Source organism: Ischnura elegans, chromosome 9, assembly GCF_921293095.1.
Source record: "Ischnura elegans chromosome 9, ioIscEleg1.1, whole genome shotgun sequence".
Taxonomy (NCBI): Eukaryota; Metazoa; Arthropoda; class Insecta; order Odonata; family Coenagrionidae; genus Ischnura; species Ischnura elegans.
In genome coordinates this window covers 5,104,676-5,123,094 of record NC_060254.1, presented here as the reverse complement: position 1 = coordinate 5,123,094, position 18,419 = coordinate 5,104,676, and the positions used below count along the sequence as shown (strand labels likewise).

General features: G+C 43.1%; 1 protein-coding gene across 1 annotated transcript in view; it reads left to right on the top strand.

The window, feature by feature from the left end:
* The first annotated feature begins 224 nt into the window (after positions 1–224).
* Positions 225–18,419, top strand: part of LOC124165867 — a 183,913-nt gene continuing 165,718 nt past the window's right edge. Inside the window, exon 1 of the mRNA XM_046543402.1 lies at positions 225–555. The gene's annotated coding sequence lies outside the window, so the exon portion shown is untranslated. The remainder of the gene's footprint in view (positions 556–18,419) is intronic.

Sequence of the window (18,419 nt, the reverse complement as noted above, 5' to 3'; positions counted from 1 at the left end):
TTACGCAAGTGTCATTGACTCGGCCTCTGTGGCCATGATACTTACTCGCCGTCGAATAGGCGAATTCGCTGCTGCGGGAAAGGGTGGGGGGAGGCCGCAGAGGCAGCACCACCACCACCACTAGTCGCCCCGTTCGCTCTTCGTTCGCCTTCGGCTCTTTCCGCCGACGCTCGGCTCCTCTCGGGCCAGACGGGCCGTCGCCTATGCCGCTGTTCAGTCGACGCCGGGGTCGGACGTTCAGTGGACGCAACAATGACGCCCCCTTCCCCCCTGTCCTCCCATTGTTGCAGTGTGCGTCTCCCGGGCAGCTGAGTGTGGTGGATAGTTGTAGTGTTGTTTGTGTGTGATTCGGTCGTTTTGTTGTGTCCTTGTGCCTTCTATCTCTCCTCCGCGTGTGCTCTCTCTCCGATCCGGATCTTTCGCTGATTCGGTCCCCGTGTGTGACCCTCCACCGCCGTGCTCTTTCTTCCCTGTTCCTGCTGCTGTTGCCTCTACCATGGATGCCTGCCTCTTTCTACTCTCCTCGCCACTAAGGAGTTCATTCGGATGAGAGAGGTACGACAAAGTGCGCCGCGCAAGTCCAAATAATTGGGCATCACCGCAGGCCGCAAAGCCAACCGATTAAAAGGTATCATAGCGAGGGTGTGTTTATGAGGCAAATGCCGGAAGCGTGCTTCCCTGCGAGAGTTGCACATTGAGGCTGTCCTTCCACTCGCCACTCTCCCTCTTTCTCCGTGCTTGAACCTCGTGTCAACTATAGAGATCGCAGTGGTGCGGCGAGCATTAAGGCTCTGCTGTCGCGGGAGCCTCATCGCATCATCGTGTATTTTATGCCATTGGTTTCTCCAGCACTCTAGTGGATGCTATCATGTCCAAGGGCTGCTATTCGTAAGGCATTCAGCTAATGATTCATGGAAGGATTGTCGTTATTATGGCGTATTTTCGGATAATATCATCTCCTCTCCGAACGGGGACTATTCACAAAGGGAGGAGAGATTTCACCTGTTGTGACCCATGAAAAACCCGCTGCGGACACGTCAGGGTAATTTGGAAGGGTAATTTTCTCTGTACACATTTCTCGTGACAAATGCATTGCGTTATTACAGGAGTAGCAGTAATGAAGTCACCGTATGTGCGTTAAAAGTGGAAAAATTCCACCGAGGAAAAATCACTTGCATGGGCCGAGATTCGAACCAGGATCTCCCGAACCTGCGCCAGGTTAACCTTAACCGTATAAACCACCGCCTTCAACTTTCCAACCGCCCTCTACACCAAATGTCATTTGTGCACTGCTTTCACTTTGCACTTTGGATTGCATTGCGCGCTGAAGAGGCCTTCTCACGCACGCTGCTAAGCATCCTCATAAAATCGTCATCATTCATAAATGCAGTGATGTGCAGCTGCACGTGTGGAGTCCGTCTCGTCGTCTCCGCATTTACTTCCGCATCTTCCCCTGACAAAATATATCGCCTGCTCCTCTTATCTCATCATTCAAGGTCTTCTCAAATTGTCCCTCGACGATTGCCTTCATGTGGAAGTGATCCCGAGCGCTGCTGTTTGAGTTTCCTTAAGCCGATCATCTCTTTCGTCTCGTGATTGAGTCTTCTTCTTCTATTTGAATCACTCCCTCCCTTCTCTTCACTTCCTCACTCGGTCGATACGTTTCGTATTCAGCATTCTTCCGTAGCCTCCTCACCACATGCAGAATATCCACCCACCCACACGAGGATGTTTATTAATCTCATAGAATACGACCACGCACCCTGTAAATGCGTGCGAGTACATGCTTCCCTGCAAACCGCCTCAAGAGGCGTGTGGCGGGGATGTCACCAGAGGACACCACCTGTTCATAAAGGTGCGCGTTGGAATGATTTCACTTTTGAGGTCGAAGTAGACCTTATATTCTAGTCGGGGGCAAAACGAATTTCTAATCCTATCCCTTCGGAAAAATATATCTTCTTATTTCATCGACAGACGTGGAGAGAACCCAAGAAAATTCTATTAACTATGGGAAACATAGTGACCAGATATAAGGTGAAAATCAATGCCAAGAAAACTACACTATGGGTCTACAGCGAAAGGGAAGAGGTGAAGACCAGTCTGAACTTGGATACCGTAAGCTCGAGAAGGCAAAGGAATTCTGCCCCTTGGGTGGCCGAGTAACCAATGATGGACAAAGCAAGAAGGGAATACATAGCCCAAGCAAAGAGGGCATTCCTCAAAAAGAGAAGTCTCCTAACAGCTTAAAATTCATTAGGACTTACATTTGCAGCATGCTTCTTGGTGGAAGTGAGGCGTGGACGAAGTGGAGAAATCAAAGTTGAAAGCTTTGAAAATGTTGCTTTAGAGAAGAATGGGAAAGATCGAATGCATAGATCTTGTGGGTAAGCACGAAAGTTCTCAGAAGAGAAGGAGAGAAGTGTGTTTATAACATATGGAAGAAGACGGGACTATTTCTAAAGGAGTTTTATCGCAGACGGTGAGGTGGTACGCCTCGGATGAATTCCATGGAGTCGGTGATGAAGGGTCTAAAGCTATGCTGGCGTTAAAAGATTAGATCCGATACGAGAATCGAGTGGAGAGCTGCGAAAAACGAATCTTACGATTTCTGCTGACCGTTTATGATGATGATTACATCGTCAGTCATCTCATGTCGGATGAAAAATTTTATATGAAGGTGAGGTTCAGAGGTGATGAAAGATATCTGTTCAAGCAATCTAAGCCAATCGAGTCTCTATCGGCTCCCAACTTTTGAAAACCTTCAGCTTTTAATTAACGCTGCTTGAAATGGGCGTGTAAAGTGCCGGAAGAGGAGTGGGGTGGACCCTGCGCAAGTCCTAAAGCACTTCTCTCGGAAGGCATCTCAACGACATCACCGTCCTGTTCGGGGGACGGTGTGCTGCACTTTAGTGCTGGAGTGCTCTCTTCGTGACGGCTGGAAATTGGGATCCTATTAAACTTGAGCAGGTTGAGCAGTTCAACTATTTAGGCGGAATTTTTACGTTATTTATTTATTTTACGTTAGAGGAAAACGGATACAGTTGTAAGGACATTAGGAAGAGAATTGCATTAGCAAAGAGGGCGTTCATGAACAGGAAGGAGCTTCTGAGAGGATCGTTATGTAAGAGTTTAAAGAAAAGGTTAGTGGAGAGTTTGATCTGGAGTGTAGCTCTCTACGGTGCGGAAACGTGGACACTGAGGAAAGAAGACGAGAGAAGATTGGAGGCATTCGAGATGTGGGTATGGAGAAGAATGGAGAGGGTGAAATGGACGGAGAGGAAAAGGAACGACGAAGTGCTGGATATGGTTGGCGAGGAGAGGCAGCCTTTAGATGAGGTACGGAGGAGACAGAAGGTATGGATGCAGCGAATACTTAGCGGGGAGGGGATGTTGAAAATGGTGTTAGAGGGTAGAATGTTAGGGAAACGAGGGAGTGGATGGAAAAGAATAGGAATTTTAGATGGATTGAAAGGGAGTAGGCCTTACAGTGAATTGAAGAAGGCAGTGCTGGAAGGAAAGGGAGGCTCCCAGATCACTTCTTTAGTACTCCGTGAAAACCTACCTTAATCGGTAGAATACTGTAATAATAATTCACCCCAAGTTGCCACCCATCTGAAGAATCGGGCAGATGGGTCGAAGGGATAGATAACTGGCGGCGAACAGAAATCCTCCTCGTTGAGCCATTCTCTCCCAGCTTTAATGTAAGAAAATGCGAATGTTTCCACTGACCGCTTTTCATTAGTTTGTGAAGTTATTGGAGTTCCAGGTCATTTTATCTTTCATTGAAGGAAGATTCACAATAACGAGCCGTGTGAGGTCGGTGTTCTAGGTCGAAGAGTAATAGTGAAACCGTGAGCCCTTGTGTGAAAAAGTCCGTGACGTCATCAGCTTATCTGCGTAAGGGCTTCGATTATTCGTGGCGAATAGCTCGAGAAGTAGGCGGCGAATGGAAAAACAGAAAATACGCGTCACCGTATTTATAAAACTCGCGATCGACAATTGTAAGAATGAAGTTGAAGTCGAGGAGTTAGCTCCCTCTTTCGCTTGTCTGAATCACGGCCTCGTGTCCGTGTTCGTGATTCGGGTGCTTTGGAAGCGGACACGTGCGTCACGCCACTCCTCCCCCGCGTACACGCCGCCTCCGATTACGTGTCCGTTGGGGGTTGGGGGGGGCGGGGGGGGGGGGGTGCGTGCGACAGCAGCGCAGTCTGGCGGGAGCCACGCGAACGACCGCCCGCACAATTGAACCACGCCGCGGCGATCAGGGCGAACGCAAAGAGAGAGAGATAGGGGACTAGTTATTATGCGTGCGTGCGTGATGATGCCATGCGGAGACGTGTGCGTTTGTGTAGGTCCTCTATTTGCGGGGAAAGGGGAGGTCTCCCTTATCTTCGCAATTGGCGGGATTGACAATAAGTACCGGGAGAACATTCAAATCTCTGTTCCTGATAAGAAACATTTTTACAGTGCATCTACTCCAGAGAGTGTTAGTTAAAATAGTTGACGGGCGCTCATATAAAAAGTAAAGGAAACTTTCCCCATCTTTCAGAATGGATAGTCATAAATGAGTGTCTTTAAGCGTTGAGTCAAACGTAAGTAAGGTCAGATAATGATCGATGGGTCGAGGAGACAGCCTAAAGTAGCGCTCTTAATCGAACGCAGAAGAGAAGAGGTATTTGGAAAATTCCCCATTTGTAAGCAGCCGCTATATAATCCCTAAACAAGAGGAAGCGTCATTTGCCGAATATATGTCAAACACTGCGCAAGGATTAATGTTGAGTGTGCGTGAGAGGCGTGTGTAGACGCTCATTTTGGTCTTTCGTTCACTAAGGGGACGCATTTGCAGAATTAACATACGTTTGTCCCCAAATGCAGCGGAGCCTCTGAGGAGTGGCAATTGGTCAGGGCAGCAGCTCAGGAGCATATCGGCCTCTCTTGCGAATTGCTTCAACTTCATTGAAACGAGAGCACCGCATGATATTCTATGAAATATGAAGTGAAACACTTTGCACTTTCCACTTTCACTTCATATTTCATAATGGATCTCCACAAAGTATCTGCCTCATCCATCCAATTCATGATATTCTATGATTCGAATTAGAACGTGCGTGACGGTGAATAATCATTTCATGGTGCGGCCATGCCATCGCTTATTCAGACTGCTCCAATCGATTACCTATTCTTCATTATCCTTCTTCGTAGGACATGGTACTCTTGTGACACATTCCTTCCTTCATCGCTAGGTTTTCCCTGAACGAGTTGATGGACGTGATTTCCAACTTGGTCCCTGATACTATAAGCCCCCTTTTATTGAACCAACTCCATGATTTTTGGCGGGGTTGAGCTTTTGAAACCAACGCATCTAATACACTTCCAATTGGTATGCTGTGGTACCACTTCATGGTTGAAGGAAACAGAATTCCACAACACGTGAACATGTACATGATACCTGCTCTGCTAGGGGTGCCTCAGGGGTGTTCGGCGGGAGTTCACAAATCGACAGGCGATGAGCCACATGCGAGATTCTTGTTTATAAAATGAATATAGTCATGGAAATAGCTCGATTATATTCGGATGTTGCTAACGCCAAACGAGTATGCATCGCTCAATTCAAAGTAAGACAGAAAATGCAATGCGCCACGCAATATGGTTCATATGCAGAAACTTAATCTAAAATTTGTTTACGTTTAATGATGAAAATAAGTCCATCGATGCAAGTTGGGTACCAAACACGGCGTTTACTGCGAATATAAAGTGGTAGAAAAGAGTTCTAGGAATGATATGGCGAAGTACCTCGTAAATGCTGAAAGAGCAAATATACCTACCAAGGAAAAGAAAGAAAACACGCGATGAATGGCCCTAATGAGTGTGGCCATCAATTTGATGATTCGAGAAACCATTCCTATCGGCGATAGTATGGGAAAAAATTACCTTTTCAATCTCTCTTTTCATCGGTCTGTTTCCTTTATCTTTTTCCTGTGGTCGCTTACACCTGATTACGACTGTAAAGGAAGGATTTTTTTGCGTCGTTCGAGATAAACTTCGAATTAGCTGAGTTGGTTCTGCTTCAATGTTAGTCTTATTTGTAAACGGCTGGTTTCCGAACACCCTATCGAGGTTAAACGCCTATCGAGGCGGATTGCGTGCTAGTATGTACGTATCTTTCTCTACGCTTTTCTAAACATTCCCAGCCTAATTACTCGCCTTACACAATCCAATCGCTGCTCTGATAATGGCAGCCACACGTTAAAATCTGGCCGTCCGTGGAAGTACTGTATTACTTTTTGCTATCAGTCGTACATCGTGTAATGTTCCGCCCGCTTAAATTAGCCAGTGAGACCTTAGAAGAGTCAAACTAAATATTGTTTGTCTCCCGTGCGCCTTAGACATCCTGAACAAGGTGTACATTTGGCGTTGACTGCAGCCAATTAGTCGCTCCCTCAAACGCTTGTACAACACTTCAGAGAGATCTTACTAAATCAGTGCTTCAACTCCAAATTCGTCTTGGATAGGGTAAAGCTCACCACATATTAAGATAGGGCATTAAGCATTTGATACACGCAGGGTGATAGAATTCTTTCCATAATCCACTTTGTATGAATGATGCTTGGTAATCGGAGTGTCCGAAGGCTTCCCTTCTTCTTGGCCGTACGATCCGTGGCCAAGTGGTCATCCTTCTAATTGCTAAATCTACTTCTCTCTTTTCTCCCGAAATCCTAAGAGTGCTGTGCGCACTGCAGCAATATTAGGATCCAATACCGATGCTAGTTCCTCGGCTACCATTATGTTCTTCTTCCTTGTGTCATTTGACCCAAATGCTTATCTCCAAGTCTTACTAGGGGAAGTTTTTCTTCAATGTTTCACTTCATCATGTTCTTCACGTAATTGTCTCTCTTATGTGATCTATGGCCCACGCCCTCTAATGGGACCTTCTAATGACCTATGCTAACCCACAGTTCCCTTTATTCTCCTATTTACCTTTTCCTGAGAGCTAAATTCCCCCTGAGAGTTAGTGAAAGAACTCAGTTGAACATCGTTTAGTTGGCATCTGATTGTAGAAAAACCTGGAAGGCAGTCTGAAATAGAAGACAATGTACCTGAGGAGAGGTTTCTCGATGAAATGAATGGTGTCATAAATACTTGAAGGAGCGATTGTCAACTATCATCCTCCGTGAAGCAATTGTCATTGCGATCGGTATCAATGTTGTTTACGTCATTCTCAAACGATTCCGAGTCAGGCTCTTCAGAAGGCGACGGAAACAGAAGGAAATACAAGTTTCTACTGCAGTAGATTGTCGTATTTCCTCTGAAAATGTCAGTATGCCGCCATGAGATTTAGTCGGATTCATACGACGTCTAAAGGAAGGCTCTAGAGCCCAATGTGAGTGATTTCGTCTTTCTGTGTGTTTCTGGTAATGGTTAAGTTGGAACAGAAAACCTTGTGCCGTTTCGATGATGGGATTTAGTAACAGACGACGAGATAACGTTTTAGTAAATAGGCCAATTTCAATTCTTTATAGTAAAGTTATCAACTTAATTGGTTGTTTTGTAAATCAAACTGCGTAGCATCGATGTTACACCTATGACTTTATGCAGAAAGCATATAGTAATATTTTTATTGGCTCATTTGTAGGTGTAATTTCATAATTTCGGTTGATAGCAAGTTTAAATATATTCAAAGTTAACTGCCAAATATTTATTTACAAACCGATTTTGGACAATTTTTATGTCATCTTCAGGTTCAGGATACAAAGTTTGATCTCGTAATGCATCGTTTAAATAGGAGAACACGGTGCATTGGCCACGAAGTGAGGCGCAGCAGTGAATGTGTGGGAAACATAATGGGAGGAAAAATTGATTGAGAGTCCGCAGAGGAAGTATAAGGGACATGTATGGGACAGATGAGGAAGGATACGGAGAAGAAGAGCCCTTGAGAAGTCAAAGGAATGGCAGAAGTGCATTATGTACACAAACCTTATTGGGATTTCAATACAATGTATGCATATGCCATTTGTATTTTCCCATGATTAAACATAATCACAAAGACACTGATAATATATGTTCCTTAATTTTTTCATCAGTCTATTTTATTTTACCTTTTGAGAATCACATAGTGAACATTGTCGAAACCGGGGTGAGACTAATGAAAAAATTGTGAAACATACAATCTACATCTACATAATACCCTGCGAACCACCTCTAGGGTGTTTGGCAGGGGGTGATCAATCTCCAGCATGCAGCATGCTATTGGACTCCCACATGCACACCACACGGTCCAAAAAGCGTCATGTATACTAGCAAACTATACTACCACCTGCTGTTAGAAATAATAATAAAATTAAGAAACATGCATTAAGTTTTACATAGGTTAGTAGGCTACACTAAAAGTCATGCAATGTATTTATGAGTTCTATCGATGCCTTTATAATCTCTTATTGATCGTGGAAAAAAAGACATTCTGAACCTGTCTGTTCTACAATCTATCTCTCTTATTTTATTTGTATGATCTGATCTTCCGTAGTATGTTGGCGTCCGTAAGGTATGGTTAACTTCGTTAGAACAGACACTGCTCTTGAATTTATCTAAAAGAAAATTTATCTACAGAAAAGACTATGCTCTTGAATTTATCTACACAATATTGGTGTATCTGTGATTATGTTTCACGTTACACAGTTCCACCAAGTAAAGCCGTTAAGTTGGTAGCCGTATCCACCGTTAAGTCCCTCGATGTCTTTAGCTTCCGCACTCTGGCAAAGTCTAGACAAAGGGGGAGAGACCGGTAGGAATGGAGAGATGCAGTACGTAAACCAATCTTAGGATAATATGTTCCATTTGCATTGGCCCATGATGCCTGTTTCTTCCGCACTATGTCGTCTCGACTGAGTTTGAAACACTGTATTGAAGAAGACACCAGACTTTCCGAATGTATAGCAGAGTGAAGAGAGAGAGAGAGAGAGCGTGTCCCATGTTCATTCCTCCCGAGGCGTTGTAATCGCCGCTCTCTTCCGCGTGTTTTCGATCGATCCGAGTTGAAGTTGACTGCTGCAATCGCGTCCCCCTTCCTCTTATGCACATCCGGCCGTGCGCCATTGATCGCCACGCCACGCGTGCCATGTGCCACGCCCCCTCCTTCCAATAGCACCTAGCCTACTGCTGCCCATTGCAGACTTTGAAACACTGTATTTAAGTCACGGATGGCTCGATTAGAAACACATTCACGTCAGAGTGAAGCTTGTTTTATTCTGCGTTGCATCGTGGAAATAAAAAAAAAGTTGTTAACATATCTTTCTGCGTCGGGGTTATTATTTGAAATTAAATAGAGTTGGACAAGCTGGAACGCGTTCAGTTGCTTTTTGGTTTGGTCAGATATGTCTGATACCTCGACCAGCTAACAAACAACTTTTTTTCACACCAAATCGAGATGTTTTCTGCCTTTGGCGCCAAACTTTTGTAATTATCTTCTATATTATTTCTACTCTATAGATACATTATTCTCAACTTATACGCAACCAAACTCTACAAATGAGGTACCAAAATGCACAGAATTTATCAGAGAACATGCGACGGCATGTCTTACTTCCTAAATATTGCTATTGTTTCCTAAAATTGGTTTTTAAATAATAAAAAAAAACGAAAATCGGTAAATATTCCTCACGTTAACGGCGCACGAACTGATACATTTGTTCATTTACAACAATATCTCGCATTCTTTAAATAGCTTTTATCAAAATGCGGCTAATTCCACATTCAAGTCTCCTGTTGATAGTAAGTATGAGTCATCATGTGCGTTTAACAGAGGATAGTGTAATTACTTCCAAAGTTGTGTTTAAAGAGGTCCTCTGACCTCAATTTGTACATGAACATTCCAGTTAAATTTGTACATAAGACCTTGCCTTTTTATTCTACATTTTAAAATTAGAAACGCGCCTATCCCTCTGTGGACCTGCATTGAAAAGAGCGGGGGAAGTCCGCTGGGAGCGGGCGCAGCACGCTCCTAAAGTACCTATTTAAGGACCGAGAGACGACCTAATGTCGTTGGCGTAGCAGCAATATGCGAAGTTTGTCAGGTCGGTCAGGAAAGTTGGGTCAGCGGTAATGTGTGGATACGGACAGCTCGGATCAAGGCAGCTTTGAGCACTGTGCGGAAAACGGACGTTATTATATACCGAAGCAGTAAAATGTGCGGAGAACAGATGAGCCGATTCAAATCACCCCAAATGCGCTCTCTATGTCCGGATTATTGCAACGAATACTGAGCTTTGCTTAGCATTTATTGAAGTTCTGTCTTGTACGGCGGATGAACGAACTCCTAAACCAACCCGCTCTTAAAATATCCCTCTTAATTTATCGTTTCTGTCGGACCTAGAAACATTGTAAGGTTGCCAGGTGATGCTCTACCTGTCGCTCTGTAAGGAATGTGTTCTTATTTGCTCTAGAAATCTAAGTGTTGCAAGTAACCTTCCGAGTCTCCGGAGGCTCCTTTCCTAATTCACGAGTAAACGCACTCTGTTCGCCCTTAGAATTAGAATTTTTTTTAACGGATCGTGTCCCTTTCACATGTATTTCATTTAGTTCGCGAATTACATCTTTTTGCGCCGGATCCCATATCCTTGCCGCATATTCGAGGTGAGGCCTGACGAGTGCACTTCTCTCTCTATCTCTTTTTCATCCCATTGAAACCTTCCCGCAACACACTTATCTGATCCTAGCTTCTTGTGGGTTCTGCCACAGATATTTCTTATACGTGTTCCCATGACAGGTTTCAATTTAACCTAACAACCAGATATGTTACGCGCCTTTGAGTCAAATCCTTTCACTACATGTAATTTGAGATAATGAGACGTCATGCGTTAGAAATTTACTCGTATTGCTTTGTGTATTGCTCATTTTGTTCCCCTTGATAGGTTTGAAGATGTAATCCTAATCTGTAAGATGACCTCCCAGGTGTATGCCATTTAAGGTATGGTCTTTAAGGAGATGAAGCAGAGTGTATTGAGGGGGCGTGATGGCACCTTAGTGTGAGAGCGAATGTGAGGGATTAAAGAGAAGTTGATCCGCAGCGAGGCGCTTTAATTAAGACGAGCCAACTACTCCACGAGACAGCGGCAGCCCGCTCTCAGTCTTTGGGCTGATCCTCACACCAGACATACATGAGCACACGTAAGCCGTAGGAAATTGCTTGTCTCGAAACGTAAGTGTAAGCAGTTCAACTTTCGAAATCGGAGCGCAGACCGAAACAGTTGAGTTCTGATATCATTTGTGACATTCTAGACTTGTGTTTCCATTGCTTTTTTATGCATGATACTTACGTTTATATGGCTACTTTAAGTAAAAAAATGTATTCTTCCTCCCTCTGAATGCACTTATATACCTTTCAAGACTAGTGATACACATGTGTATCACTAGTCTTGAAAATGGTACAGTGTAACCGAAACTAGTCGGCAATAAAGTGTGTGTTTTGTAGAAAAGCAAAGTAATTTCCTTCCAACCATATAATGGAATTCTACAAAGTAAAGGCCTCAACAATTCAGTGCACTTATTATACCCTATATACATTTATTACTCAATGCAAGTATCGTGGGTGTTACCTGCACAAAATTTTGATATTTTTTTCTTTATTCTCCGGTGCTAGTTAATATCAAACTATTAAATCCATTATAATTATAGGCAATGTTTCACTCTGTGAAGCTCAAGCATAACATGTACTCTGATATCTGTTTATTTACGTTGTGTGCGCCATGCGTTTCCCGTAGTTTTCATTTCTTTGATATACGGCTGTAGTCCATTGAACAACCTACCTCCCACTTACGGTTTGGCGAGACACTTCATTGACAGCAGTCGCTCTCAAGAGGCGCTCTGATTGGCTAGACGTAAGCCAATGAGGATCAATTTGGCCACCTTTAACACGGCCCAAATCCGTTGCAAAATAGCACATCAGACGACAAGAGCGCATATGCGCAAGTTTTTTTTTAATACTTCTGCCATCTAACTGGTTGAGATGAGATTGGATCACCAGAACAGTTCTTACATTCGCACCTTTGGAGTGCTGAGCAGATAGATACCAATTTAAGATTGGCATGAAGTACTTAGCGTCTCTCTTCGGCGCTGCCAGTAGTTGAAGTGTTGTTTATTTTGGCTCCCTGACGTCTCATTGTAGACCAGCACTTAGAGCGAAAGCTGAATTGTTTGCGCAGTGATGATTATGTAAAGCACTGAATGAAACATGTGACTTTGTGCTAAGTTACTTACACCAATAGTGAAGCTTGCCCTGATAAAGTCACTTAGACCGCGTACGAAGTCACTTGTTGTTTCATGCGGTGCTTTGGAAAACGTCCGTCGCTGAAGTTGCGTTTTTCTCTCCGTCATCACAAAGTGTCTGTTGAGTTCGGAGAATTGAGTGGATGGCTGCGTGAAACCACCCTTCGGACTGCCGATGATGATGAGATTTTAGTAGACGCAAACGCATCTTTTTGTAACGATGGTGAAATGCGCGAAGAAAGAAACCATTTCCATCGATTTGGATGAAGCGAGTTATGAGTGGAGTGGGGATGATGATAGCACCGGGGTGTGGGAGAAGAATGTTATGTAAGCGAGGAAGGGAATGGGATTTACCGAGAGAATGAAAGGCCTTGTTGTGAAGTAAAGAAGGAAGTCCGAGTCTAGAGGAGAGACTCACCGGGATAATGCACTGCGTACGCCACAACGTAAACCTTCGTAAACTGGTATAGTTTCGAACAGATACAAAGCATTAAAACCACGAATTTATTTCGTGTTTCAGTGACTCTTTTGCCTTTTCCTACCCACTTCTTTTGCATAACCATTTCCTTTCCTTGTCCACAAAAGAGTGCGGACTTGGGGAATTACTTCACTCTAAATGATCGTAGAACGTTCGTTAATATCACGTCATAGTGTTTTTTAAGTGTGCACGACCTATCTTGTACCACAGTCTAGACTTCAGACCTCCACGTTCGGTGAACCCAGACTGAAATTCGCCTTGTAAGAAGCTGTTTCTGGTATCACACCTGGCCAGAAATCGGGAGATCCGGGTTCGAATTCCGGCCGTGATTAGTATTTTTTAATACCAAATTTCAATTATAGCGCTGATAGATGGTTTTATGAATTGAAAAAGTCTCATCATTGTCATAATAAGTTTGAAATCCTAGGATTGGTTTCACGCAGTTCTTCTCTCGATTCCCGTATCGGATAACCACTTAACACTAAAACTATTCTTCCAGGAAAAGTCTATTCCGCAAAAGTCGACTGTCGCGGGTTGAAGGATAGCACCGGTGGGATCATATTTACGATTTTCGTCGTCAGCTTCTGAATTTGTTGAATGTACTTTCGACGAATGCAATGTTCCGCCGTGGTGTGTTTGCAAGTCCCTCTGTAATTGACGCAATTTTCGAGCGGGGGAGAGCGGGCAAGTTCCAGGTGCACACGCCTCAAGTGACACCCCCAATCGTATTGTCCATTATTCTTATGAGTATTCTACAGGTTAAGGTGTATTTACATGCATCATTTTATAGATTACCCCGACCTGTCTCCCCTCCCAACCTGTACTTTCCTCTTCAGTGCTCGAGGCCCACTGCCATTGATTCTACATCTACAAATCCTATTCTTTCCCTTCCTCTCCCTCGCTTACCCAGCATTCCTCCCCTTTTTCTCACTCTTTTCAACATACCCTATTCGGTCAATACTCGCTCTATCCAAACCCTCCGCCAGCCACGCACTGAAAAAATATATTCTTAAATCGAGAAGTAGCCACTTGATTTATGAGTAGGCTCCTATTAAATAGATGCCCGGAATATTTTCTCAGTTTAAGAGGGTATCCCACTATAATTGTAGTCTCAAGAAATTATTATTAAATAAAGAATAACCTCTTGGTATTCAATAACGCCATTCATTCTCGGTCTTAGAAAACTTTCTTTGTAGATAAGTGGAACATACTAGCATTAAAAGTAATTTTTTATATTCAGCAAGTGGTGGGCTGCGTTTTTTTTTTTTTTTTTTTTAGATGGCTGGATTGATTCATTCAGGGATCGATTTAGCGTGGTGGCAGGACTGTCGGTCCGGATTCAAATCCCGTCGGTGGCAGAGATACCTGCTTGAATGCTTAGTGGAGGGCACTTCAAGGGTACATCACTCCGTCCGTTCGATGGGACGTTATACCGTTGTCCCCTTGGCGTCTTTCTTCAATATCGGGCTAATTCGGACGCCGGGTTTCCCTCCACTCTTTCATCCCCACCCTTCCCTCATGGCGCCAATGACCTCAGCTATCCGTCGCTTCCTCTGAATACCTTACCCATGAAGCGCTACACTCCATATCAGACCCTTCAGTAGCCTCCTATTTTTACTCTTGCTTGATGAGAATCGCCCATCGCGCCTTGCAATTCCACTTTACGTTGTTTCTCCGTCCGTTCAAGCACCCCTCCACATTCCCCCCTTTTCTGCGCATTTAAAGCCATCCCCTGCCAAACACCTTGAAGTTGGCTCGCATGTTATTATGCAGATGTAAAGCACGTAAGCTTTCCTCGGGACTGTGTGAGTGAGTGAGTGTAATGAGCTCCCGTCAGCTGATCCGTCATCGAGTGTATCGGTGGTATTGGCACCGCGACTATTGCCGCTTAAGCGCACGGATCTCTCTCTCTCTCTCCTAAGGATTCCCTTTCGCTCCTCCTTTGCAGGCTGTGGCTTCCATTTCACCTGTTGGCTCAACTGCAATCGCATTGCAAGCCATCCGCTGTACTTCGCCTCCAAGACGGAGGAATATGTGCACAGGTTAGAGCAAGGATCTTCAGCCTACGACCCCTAGAAGCTAAAGAAAATATTGCATCGCGCCACTCAAATTGAAATATATATCGACATACTCGTCCAAAATAACAAAGGTCAAAAATCGCATTGATCGATTGAAATTTTTAATCAATAAAGATTAAAGCACTTTGAAATTGTTTTTTTTATTGATGTGGTGGTAAGGTGACGTAGATCATTTTGGCCCTCCATATGATGTGAAATCGGTTTTTGGCCCTTGCGCTAAAAACGTTTGAAGACCCCTGGGCTGGAGAATGTCTCTACCTGATCTCTTATCTATTTGATTCTTACTTACGCCTCAATTCAATGAATTAAGGTGTAAGTACCCTCTCTGCCTCGCATTAAATCAAAATTTCTGCATGAGAGTGTACATTCATCCAAAAATAAACAATCTGCGTATTAATTTTAAGAAAATGTATTTTTGTCCACTTTCTTTATAAAAAAACGCAATTTTGTAATTTCCTAAAGTCTCAACACCAAAATATCGTAGAGCCGTTTCTTTTATCTCATTTTATGGCTAAAACTTTGCTTAAGATTCTTAATGAATCAAATAAATTGATTAAAAATCATTCCTTAGACTTGTTAACTTTAATTATTTAAGAAAAATGGTAAATTTAGTTTTCCCTAATGCTCCATCTCAGATTCGGCCGAAAATTTTATTTTCCGGTCTTAATTTATCTGCCTAACTATTCTAAAAATATCATTTGGTGAAAACTTTTAAATCGATTTTTTTTATAAAAATAAAAGCATTTACATTTTACCCCGCAGTAATTCTCAGAAATTCGTAAAATAGGCATATAACACATGCTTATGAAAGTAAAAATTTATTCCTACCGATATTAAATCACACATAACTTCAAATATACATGTGATCTCAACAACGTCAATATTTTATTTCTTAACTATTTACAAAATGCTTTGGATAATCTTACGCAAAAGCTTAGGCGAGGATTAAAGTTTTAAAATCTGTCAGCACTATTTCATTGCCAAATGGATTCGTGTCATAATAGTTGAATAATATAAAAATTAATACAAGTGGAAGTGAGTTATTGTTTAGACGAACATTTATTTTAAAAAATCGCATTCAGTGATTGAAGAAACGTGTACTCTAGAATGTTGTTTTTTCGCAAAACGGTCTTGGGGTATACAGTGGGTGGTGAATGTATGTACGCTTTTAAGGTTTGGTCGATTGCAGTTTATCTATGTCTTCGCCAAAGTTTGGACAGATTTAGCTGTCATCCTTAGGACTTGTAATTGGCGAATTTAAGTATACCGGGACTAGCCACGGTGATAACTTTTACGGGAGTCACCCGCAATGCACAATTGTGCGAAAAATCCACATAGAGAAAATCATTCGCCTTGACCGGGTATAGTCCACAAATTTCCACAGGGAAGAATGACGCCTCGGTAGCTTAACTGGCTAAAGCACTCGGCCGGAAATCGAGGGATCCGGGTTCGAATCCCGGTCAAGGCGAATGATTTTCTCTATGTGGATTTTTCGCACACTTGTAATTGGATTTGAAAACTCGTGGACGAAAAGCAACCGTTTAAAATATAATAAAATATATCACATGAGTTCAACCATTTAGCAGTTGTCAGTGCATGTGAAGTGCAAAAATGCAACGAGGAAGAATTCTTTCTCCTCGAACTCGAATTACGTTCCCCGAAATGCATTTCGAGTGCTACAGTCAATTGAACGAGCGAGGCGATGTCTTTGACCAAACCTCAAGATTCACGGAAACAATTAAGGCAACGAAGTGATCATGAAGACTTTCCTTAAGTATACACCCTCATACGAAACACTTGATCGAAATCTTTGTTGGACTTTGACGGCTAAGTGTTAATTTAGTTGAGGTTGAATTTCTCGAAATGAATTGGAATGACCAACTTACGTTCTGAACTTTTTAAGATGTAATGAGTGGGCCGTAGTCAATATGTATCCATAATGTGAAGATTTAAATTCTCGCTTCCACCAGAAGTACCCCAATTTGAGACATGTCAGCATCCAAATGTATTACCCAAAAGGGACTACTCCGTTTGCAATGATAATTTGAAAGAAAAAAAAGACCAGGGCTGTTAAGGCAGGTTGTGGATGAGCATCGTGTTTGGTGCGAGGAAAAATTTCTCTCAAGACTTTCCGATCGAACCGCGCTATCGGCTGGGTTGAGTGCTTTTGTCCTTGTATACGGAAAATGAACGTCCTTATTTTTTATTCTTCAAACGCGGATCGTTTATCGAGGATCCATGTTCTTCCTTCCAATTTATCTCTTCCTCTCTTTTAATCCCAATTAACGCCGCCGTCCTCCGAGTTGCAGTTGCGGAATCGCACGCACGAATGAGGGAAAGCAATTAAGCCTCGACTTCGTCTCAGCCGTCGACGGTGGTTCGATGTATCTCGCTTCGTCTTTATGAAGCCGACTGTGATATTTGACCTCGTTTCCATTCACACCCTCCTCCCTGGGGCTGGTTTGCATTCCGCACATCTCGTATTTTCCGCGATTTCCGTCGTCGCTTCATTCAAAGGCCACCGTTTTAATGAGGAGCTGGATCTCATCTCGTCAGGAAACACGTTCGCATGCCGTTAGTAAGTAAGCCTCCTTTAAACGTCCATGTTGACTGCTGCATCTCCAAAACGATATCTCACCACTACATATTAGAGAATATCTTGAGGTGTGCCAAATGGTGTCTTTAGGCTTCATCATTATGGTAGATGGTGTTGTCTGATCGTTACAAGATGGCACTTAGCCGCTGATCAGTCAGCCACTTGTCAGTTGAAAGCCTTTCATGGCGGTTACGCTCGATGCAAATTTGGCAGCTTCTTTACACATCGTACGATTGACTCAACGTTTCATAGTTTCCCTTGCTTCATTGAGAAAACAGTACGGCAGGTGTATACTAATAATAGTATATTTGTATTCTAACGTCTCCTATTTATGGCCGCTAAAACGTTGTTGTGTATTTACGATTAGGTACTTCAGACGACTGCTTTACAGCGAGCCAAAGTGAAATAAGGGAGTCGTACTAACTTTCAAAGCAATCAGAATACTTATACCTCTTCCTAAATCCTTAATAATCCCAAATAATTTAGTAAGTTAAGTCAAGTTAAGTTAAACTGGATAGGGAATGTTTTTTGACCGCCGCTATAACGTGTGCTCCCCTTAATTCACTTTGTCTTTACATGCCAATCATCTGTTTTTAGCTCTCTAAATTGCGTGAATTTACGTTCTCCTGGGTTTTCTAATGGTATGCTGGTCGCTTTGGTCCGTAGCAGTTGAAGCCAGGCTGAACTTCCAAACATGACTGGCCCTCGCACGGTTGTCAGGCGGCCATGTTTGGAATTTTATCCTGGAATTTAGAATAGTGCATTTCGGGGCGAAAAACAAGCGCCGCACGGCATCCGAGTAATTTATCTTTCAAATGGCAATCTCATACGATTGATATGAGCTGAGAAAAAATTCGAAGTAGTGTTACTTTCCATGTTCTATGGAAATGGAGCGCATTGCTGAGGTCCTTCTCAAGATGGCTTGGATGCGCAAATTCTTGGCTTGAATTGCCAAATGAGACATTTTCACTCACTTTGCGAATTTGCCATTGATGTCCTTTGATGCCCC